This window comes from Tachysurus vachellii, chromosome 3, assembly GCF_030014155.1.
Source record: "Tachysurus vachellii isolate PV-2020 chromosome 3, HZAU_Pvac_v1, whole genome shotgun sequence".
In the NCBI taxonomy this organism is placed as follows: domain Eukaryota; kingdom Metazoa; phylum Chordata; class Actinopteri; order Siluriformes; family Bagridae; genus Tachysurus; species Tachysurus vachellii.
The window spans coordinates 5,093,668-5,102,163 of NC_083462.1; the positions used below are offsets into that span (position 1 = coordinate 5,093,668).

The following is an 8,496-nucleotide window of genomic DNA, read 5'->3' on the forward strand; positions in this document are numbered from 1 at the left end:
TTGGTCTGTCTGGTGTATGGTGTGTGTGTTTAGTTGGTGGTCTTGTGAATGGTGTGTGTGTGTTTAGTTGGTGGTCTTGTGTGTGTGTGTGTGTTTAGTTGGTGGTCTGGTGTGTGTTTAAAATAATAACAGATGAAATATTGTTAGTTGTCGGTGTGTGTGTTTAGTTGGTGGTCTGGTGTATGGTGGGTGTGTGTGTTTAGTTGGTGGTCTGGTGTATGGTGGGTGTGTTTAGTTGGTGGTCTGGTGTATGGTGTGTGTTTAGCTGTCGGTCTGGTGTATGGTGTGTGTGTTTAGTTGTTGGTCTGGTGTATGGTGTGTGTGTGTTTAGTTGGTGGTCTGGTGTATGGTGGGTGTGTGTGTTTAGTTGGTGGTCTGGTGTATGGTGTGTGTGTGTTTAGTTGTCGGTATGGTGTGTGTGTGTGTTTAGTTGGTTGTATGGTGTGTGTGTGTTTAGTTGTCGGTATGGTGTGTGTGTGTTTAGTTGTCGGTATGGTGTGTGTGTGTGTTTAGTTGTCGGTATGGTGTGTGTGTGTTTAGTTGTCGGTATGGTGTGTGTGTGTTTAGTTGTCGGTATGGTGTGTGTGTGTTTAGTTGTCGGTATGGTGTGTGTGTGTTTAGTTGTCGGTATGGTGTGTGTGTGTTTAGTTGTCGGTATGGTGTATGGTGTGTGTGTGTTTAGTTGGTGGTCTGGTGTATGGTGTGTGTGTGTTTAGTTGGTGGTCTGGTGTATGGTGTGTGTGTTTAGTTGGTGGTCTGGTGTATGGTGTGTGTGTGTTTAGTTGGTGGTCTGGTGTATGGTGTGTGTGTTTAGTTGGTGGTCTGGTGTATGGTGTGTGTGTGTTTAGTTGGTGGTCTGGTGTATGGTGTGTGTGTGTTTAGTTGTTGGTCTGGTGTATGGTGTGTGTGTGTTTAGTTGTCGGTGTGTGTGTTTAGTTGGTGGTCTGGTGTATGGTGGGTGTGTGTGTTTAGTTGGTGGTCTGGTGTATGGTGTGTGTGTTTAGTTGGTGGTCTGGTGTATGGTGGGTGTGTTTAGTTGGTGGTCTGGTGTATGGTGGGTGTGTGTGTTTAGTTGGTGGTCTGGTGTGTGTGTGTGTTTAGTTGGTGGTCTGGTGTATGGTGGGTGTGTGTTTAGTAGGTGGTCTGGTGTATGGTGGGTGTGTGTTTAGTTGGTGGTCTGGTGTATGGTGTGTGTGTGTTTAGTTGGTGGTCTGGTGTATGGTGTGTGTGTTTAGTCGGTGGTCTGGTGTATGGTGTGTGTGTGTTTAGTTGGTGGTCTGGTGTATGGTGTGTGTGTTTAGTTGGTGGTCTGGTGTATGGTGTGTGTGTGTTTAGTTGGTGGTCTTGTGTATGGTGTGTGTGTGTTTAGTTGGTGGTCTGGTGTATGGTGTGTGTGTGTTTAGTTGGTGGTCTGGTGTATGGTGTGTGTGTGTGTGTTTAGTTGGTGGTCTGGTGTATGGTGTGTGTGTGTGTTTAGTTGGTGGTCTGGTGTATGGTGGGTGTGTGTGTTTAGTTGGTGGTCTGGTGTATGGTGTGTGTGTTTAGTCGGTGGTCTGGTGTATGGTGTGTGTTTAGTTGGTGGTCTGGTGTATGGTGTGTGTGTGTTTAGTTGGTGGTCTGGTGTATGGTGGGTGTGTGTGTTTAGTTGGTGGTCTGGTGTATGGTGTGTGTGTGTGTTTAGTTGGTGGTCTGGTGTATGGTGGGTGTGTGTGTTTAGTTGGTGGTCTGGTGTATGGTGGGTGTGTGTGTTTAGTTGTTGGTCTGGTGTATGGTGTGTGTGTGTTTAGTTGTCGGTGTGTGTGTGTTTAGTTGTCGGTGTGTGTGTTTAGTTGGTGGTCTGGTGTATGGTGTGTGTGTGTTTAGTTGGTGGTCTGGTGTATGGTGTGTGTGTGTGTTTAGTTGGTGGTCTGGTGTATGGTGTGTGTGTGTTTAGTTGTCGGTGTGTGTGTGTTTAGTTGTCGGTGTGTGTGTTTAGTTGGTGGTCTGGTGTATGGTGTGTGTGTGTTTAGTTGGTGGTCTGGTGTATGGTGTGTGTTTAGTTGGTGGTCTGGTGTATGGTGTGTGTGTGTTTAGTTGGTGGTCTGGTGTATGGTGTGTGTGTGTGTTTAGTTGGTGGTCTGGTGTATGGTGTGTGTGTGTGTTTAGTTGGTGGTCTGGTGTATGGTGGGTGTGTGTGTTTAGTTGGTGGTCTGGTGTATGGTGGGTGTGTGTGTTTAGTTGTTGGTCTGGTGTATGGTGTGTGTGTGTTTAGTTGTCGGTGTGTGTGTGTTTAGTTGTCGGTGTGTGTGTTTAGTTGGTGGTCTGGTGTATGGTGTGTGTGTGTTTAGTTGGTGGTCTGGTGTATGGTGTGTGTGTGTGTTTAGTTGGTGGTCTGGTGTATGGTGGGTGTGTGTGTTTAGTTGGTGGTCTGGTGTATGGTGGGTGTGTGTGTTTAGTTGGTGGTCTGGTGTATGGTGTGTGTGTTTAGTTGTTGGTCTGGTGTATGGTGTGTGTGTGTTTAGTTGGTGGTCTGGTGTATGGTGTGTGTGTGTGTTTAGTTGGTGGTCTGGTGTATGGTGTGTGTGTGTTTAGTTGGTGGTCTGGTGTATGGTGGGTGTGTTTAGTTGTTGGTCTGGTGTATGGTGTGTGTGTGTTTAGTTGGTGGTCTGGTGTATGGTGTGTGTGTGTGTTTAGTTGGTGGTCTGGTGTATGGTGTGTGTGTGTTTAGTTGGTGGTCTGGTGTATGGTGGGTGTGTGTGTTTAGTTGGTGGTCTGGTGTATGGTGTGTGTCGCAGAGAATCGTCCTTGGTCGGGGTGTGTGTGTGTTTAAGATGTAATTCGTGTCTGAACCGGCAGATGGCGTGTGTTTAGTGTCGGATGCTCGCCACAGCGCCCCTGTCGGTGTGTGTTTAAGATGTAATTCATGTCTGAACCGGCAGATGGCGTGTGTTTAGTGTCGGATTCGCCCCACAGCGCCCCTGTCGGTGTGTGTGTGTCAGTAAGAGGAAGCCCGATGCGCTCCGCTGTTTTCTGTTTTGTCAGAGTTGAAAATCCGCCGAGGCGCCATTTTCCCCCACCGTCTCTCCCTCTGACACAACAACAATATTAAAGAAAACACGGCGCACCGCAGGCAGATCGAGCCCGAAAACCGCCGGATCACCGCGGAGCCGCGCAGGGAGTCGGTTCAGGGAGTCGGAACAGCACCGGGCCGCGGGATTAAACACCACAGCGCTGTTTCTGAGTCGCCTTTGTGCCTTTGTATGATTTCAGTCCCTTCGCCCATTTCGTGAATCCCAAACGGAGCGGATTTACCGGACGAGCCGATTAGGATTTCTCTTTGTTTTACATCGTCTCTTTGTTTCTGAGCACCAAGAGGAATATCCACAGCTCTCATCTCTAACAGCTGGATTATACGTTTATTATTAATAGCAGAAATATCTTTTTAAAATACCCAAACTGGAGCGTAATTGGTGAAATCCACCCCCCCCCTTCTCGGAATCACGTGGTAGGTTCCACCTTTTTTTTTCTTTGTTACTTTAAACTCGGCAGCAGAAAATAATCGCTCATTAAAAATGTTTTGTTGCGGATTAATTCGCTCGTTAAGACCCCACACGGACTCGGATAGGTGCGGAATATTTTATCGTAATTTTCTGTCCTTTCCCTGAAGGTTAAGAGACAAAATGCTCGCTGTTTCTATCGGGTTTTGTCTTTGCAGTCAAAACCGCAAAAAGTAGGTCGAGTCCCAAAACCTGCGTGTTTTCTGCCTTTATATATCTGTACAGTTATAGATTAATAACGCGTCATAACGCGTTACATAACGCACACACACCCGTGGAGTCATCATTTAAATATATAGATATAATCCAGCACCACTTTATAACATGTGCAGATTAAAATTACAGCAAAAAACACTTAATAGAAATATTTATAGAAATAATTACAAAAAAATGACTATAATAAAATCTTTTATTTTGTATTTTTTTTTTATTATATAAATAAAGATTTCTCACAATTCCTCCCTTGACATCATTGACATTTGAGGTTAAATATTTCATCTGTTATTATTTTCCTTTCACGCCCTTAAAACGATTCCTGATTCGGTTCACTGAATATTTTGACCTTTAATTCTATAGAGAATGACACAAGGTCAAAACGAATGTATTGAAAGAAAGAGAGGGAAAAATGTTTGTTTGTTTATTTATTTATTTATAAAAATTTGTCTCCACAGTGTGCAACGCAGGGTGAAGCGTGTGAACGCGCCACGTTTTACGTTCCGGATTATTTATTCGTATTTTAATTCCTACATATTATCTTTTTTATTTTATGATCTCGTGACGCCTCCGGCATCGGTTACGATGCGATTTAAAATCTCTCCCTGACCTCTGTCTGTGTGTGTGTGTGTGTGCTACGACCGATCTGATTGTGTTATCGGTTGTGTTTCATAAACGGTGTAATACGTGTGTAAACAGGATATTACATAATTTCCATATTTTTCCTTCATTTCCATTTGCCTCGGCTGCTCTGCTGAGCCGCACCGCACTGCTGATGCCCACAAGGGACCAAGAGACCCTTTTAAACTATATTTTATTTCTGTACAGATTGATGTATCACACACACGTTGTTTAGTCTGTTTCCGTGTGCGTGTGTGTGTAAATATCTACACACACATGAACGTAACCGTATGCGTTTTTGTCCAGCACACACACAGACACACACACACATCTCCCAGCTCCACCTGTGGTTAGTGTTACACACTCTGTACTTTTCCATGCTATAACGTGTTAACGATTACACGTCCCGGTGTCAGCCGTCAAACACAAGGCCATTTCTGTTCCCGATCTCCCACCAGGATTTGTTTATTTTAATGAATATAATTGATTAAATCGCCCTGTTTTGCTGCATCCCACTACACCAGTGAGCTTCAGACGGTTTTATTTTTTTATCTGATTACCATCTCAGCTCAAACGTGTTTGCTTTTGATTAGTGTTTCGCCTTTGTGGCTTGACAGAGTTTTAAACAACTTTTGTTCAGAAGGTCTCATTAAACATCCCTGTACGCTGCAATTTTTCTACATTCGAGTTGATGTGAATTCAATAACTTGAGGTCAGTGAATTGCTCTTTCTGCTCCGCCGCTCATAGATCTCTCAACCTGTTTTAAAGCTTCTCGTAGACCTATTTATCTCTGAACAAATGCTGCATTGTTGGTCTGAACATTCCAATGTTATCATTCCTCAACATCTTCCTAATGAATGTACACGTCCAGGTCACTCCCTAAACGGGCCGAACTGTAACGCGCCGTAACACGCTGGCACGCGCCGTAACACGCTGGCACGCGCCGTAACACGCTGGCACGCGCCGTAACACGCTGGCACGCGCCGTAACACGCTGGCACGCGCCGTAACGCGCGCCGTAACCCGCCGTAGCGCGCAGTAACACGCGCCGTAACACGCGCCGTAACCCGCCGTAACGCACGCCGTAAAACCCGCCGTAACACGCGCCGTGACCCGCCATAAGACGCGCTGTAACACGCGCCGTGACCCGCCGACACGCGCCGTAACGCGCCGACACGCGCTGTTTCGCGCTGACACGCACTGTAACGCGCTGACACACGCGATAACACACTATAACACAACGTCTTCTACCCTGATGAAGGTGAAGCGGAGCGCTGGAAAGATTATGGCTTTGCTGATTTCCTCTTGTGTAAATCTCCTCAGATCCTGTCAGGATGTTATGTAACAGCCCAGTGTTATAATTCCTCTCCATGTGGTGCGCTCGGCCCGTCTGGAACGCTTTCCTCGATACATGTGCCTGCTTTTTTTTCTTCTTCTTCTTTCCACCAAAAGTTTATTTGCACTTCTGTCTTGCGTCATCCTTTCTATAGCAACAGGAACCTGTACGGCAGAAGCTCCGGGTTTATGAGCGGTGACATTGTGACTGTTTCTCTGAGGAGATTTTTATTCAGCGTTTCATGGAAGGAGTCTCTAATGTCAGTGCTTTGATACACGATGCACTAACATCACATTTTCACCCAAGAGGATTTTTGTGCCTTCCTGTTTATAGCCGCTGTTCTGTAAAAAGATAAAAACTACTATTAATGAATAAGATCTTCATCTGTGGCGTGTCACTGATATGATGTTTTGGACATTCTTAATTTGCAGTCACATTTGTTTGCATGCACACACACACACACACACACACACACACAGGTGTTTGCTTCTTATGAATGGTTTTCAGTACGCTTGGCTCTGTAATACGTATCGTGCAGCATGTTGCCCGGTAAATGCTCGGTTGTAGGCTTCATTCTCGTCCCGTGTCGATTTGCTCGTGGTCTGTAGGCCTGCGGACGGTGGACAGCTGATCTGTTTGTCTGTCGGCTGCTGAATTGCGTGTAATTATTCCTGTCGATGCTTTTCAGCGCCCGTCGAGCTGTAAGTGGGAAATGGATGGTCTATGAATAAAGATGCTGGAAGGTGTTTAACTGCAGGCCTTTCTGTCTTCCTCGCACTCCTCCTCAAAATCTTTCTTTGGTTGTGTGTAGGTTTGAAGAGAAGAGCCTTCGTTGTACCGTAGACACGCTGCACAGAAAAAACTTCTTCAGCTGGAATGGGGAACATACTGAAGTTTTAAAATAAAATATTACCACTTAGTGTAATTAGGGTTTCAATTAAAAACTGCTGAATAGTATAACAGTGCAAGAATATTTTAGGTGTAACCAAAATAAAACCTGCCCAACCCGTGTCCACCCCATCACCCTTAAGATATGTCCACTCCCTGTAACTCTGTGCCTCCCCCGTGCCCACTCCCTGTAACTCTGTGCCTCCCCCGTGCCCACTCCCTGTAACTCTGTGCCTCCCCTGTGCCCATTCCCTGTAACTCTGTGCCTCCCCTGTGCCCACTCCCTGTAACTCTGTGCCTCCCCTGTGCCCACTCCCTGTAACTCTGTGCCTCCCCTGTGCCCACTCCCTGTAACTCTGTGCCTCCCCTGTGCCCACTCCCTGTAACTCTGTGCCTCCCCTGTGCCCACTCCCTGTAACTCTGTTCCTCCCCCGTGCCCACTCCCTGTAACTCTGTTCCTCCCCCGTGCCCACTCCCTGTAACTCTGTGCCTCCCCCGTGCCCACTCCCTGTAACTCTGTTCCTCCCCTGTGCCCACTCCCTGTAACTCTGTGCCCACCCCATGTCAACTCCCTGTAACTGTGCTCATCCCATGCACACCCCATCACCTAGTGTCCATTCCATCACCCCGTGCCCACACCCTATCACTATGCCAGCCCCATGCCCACTCCCTGTAACTCTGTGCCCACACCATTACCCCATGTATACCCCATGCCCACACCCTATCACTATGCCAACCCCATGCCCACACATTATAACTATGCCAACCCCATGTCCGCTCCCTCTTACTCTGTGCCCACACCATTACCCCATGTATACCCCATGCCCACACCCTATCACTATGCCAACCCCATGCCCACACATTATAACTATGCCAACCCCATGTCTGCTCCCTGTTTCTCTGTGCCTACCCCATGCCCACACCCTATCACTATGCCAACCCCATGTCCGCTCCCTCTTACTCTGTGCCCACACCATTACCCCATGTAGACCCCATGCCCACACATTATCACTATGCCAACCCCATGTCCACTCCAGTGACTACTTTATGCCAACACCTATTACCCCGTGATGTACCCATGCCCACCCCTGCGTCTCATTTACAGCAGATGTGTGCTGTATATTTACAGAAAACACTACACAATAAATCATTGTTGTAATATTTCATTATTGAAAGCATAATATCTAAACTAAATCTCCTGAAGGAAGAGAAAAAGGAGGAAAACTGCAATGTAATGGAAGATGGTGAAATGTAAGCGCTGGGTTTTTTATCTGATTCAACCGAAAAAAGTATCGCAAGTGACATTTAAGTTCAAAATGTATAGCAAAGCTTTTATTCTGTAACATTAACACTGGATGGTGTATTTTGGTGAATTCAGTGCAGTGACTTCAGATAAACAAATAGACTTACAGGTAAAGAGTTCACACGTTCGAGTAATAGGTGAGGGAGTGAGGGAGACCTACATTATGTTTAGTTCTTTTTCCTTTTTTTTTTTTTACTGTACATTCACTTTAACCCTCTCAATATCTATATTAACGATCACTACCACAGAACTTCGACAGACGTCACAGTTAACACTTTTCTGCCATTTTGTGAACCGTTCAGTCTCTCAAGATGAAGGTTTACTGGAGGAAAGCAGTGAAAATATCTTCAACACAGTCACGTTTATCTCATATCCCTGTTATAGGATCACAAACACGGTCATGTTTATCTCATATCCCTGTTAGGATCACAAACAAGGTCACGTTTATCTCATATCCCTGTTATAGGATCACAAACACGGTCACGTTTATCTCATATCCCTGTTATAGGATCACAAACACGGTCACGTTTATCTCATATCCCTGTTATAGGATCACAAACATGGTCATGTTTATCTCATATCCCCGTTATAGGATCACA

General features: G+C 45.9%; 1 protein-coding gene across 2 annotated transcripts in view; it reads left to right on the forward strand.

Moving 5' to 3' along the window:
• Nucleotides 1-8,496, forward strand: part of kansl1b (KAT8 regulatory NSL complex subunit 1b) — a 52,994-nt gene that overhangs the window by 4,413 nt on the left and 40,085 nt on the right. The window contains exon 1 of one of the 2 annotated variants that reach the window (XM_060865462.1): nt 3,004-3,484. The exons of the other annotated variant lie outside the window; for it this stretch is intronic. The gene's annotated coding sequence lies outside the window, so the exon portion shown is untranslated. Of the gene's footprint in view, nt 1-3,003; nt 3,485-8,496 lie in introns of those variants that run through there. 2 annotated transcript variants of the gene reach the window in all.